The sequence below is a fragment of the Apis dorsata genome, unplaced genomic scaffold (genome assembly GCF_000469605.1).
Source record: "Apis dorsata unplaced genomic scaffold, Apis dorsata 1.3 scaffold_309, whole genome shotgun sequence".
NCBI lineage: Eukaryota > Metazoa > Arthropoda > Insecta > Hymenoptera > Apidae > Apis > Apis dorsata.
In genome coordinates, this window is record NW_006263581.1 from 1,714 (window position 1) to 2,040 (window position 327).

Consider the following 327-nt stretch of genomic DNA (forward strand, 5'->3'; position numbering starts at 1 on the left):
TTTCCTTCGATCGAACGAGTCGATGACTCATTTTCCTTGCTAACGACTTCTTCCCATTTTTTCCTCCGTCCAATAAACGAAAAAAAAACTTAGAGATACCGCGAAACATCGATCCAAACCGTTTAATCGGAAATGACGCACGCGAATAATCGTCACGAGCACGCGTATATAACGTTATGAGATCATTCCCAATTTTACCATCCGTGTTCGGGTAACACCGTGTACGATTCGAAGAAAAATCTCTCGTCGACAAAACGAATCGCTTCCGTTCCCCAGAACACGCTCAGGCCGTTCTCCTCGACCTTCCGCTACTTCGTCTCTCTCTTT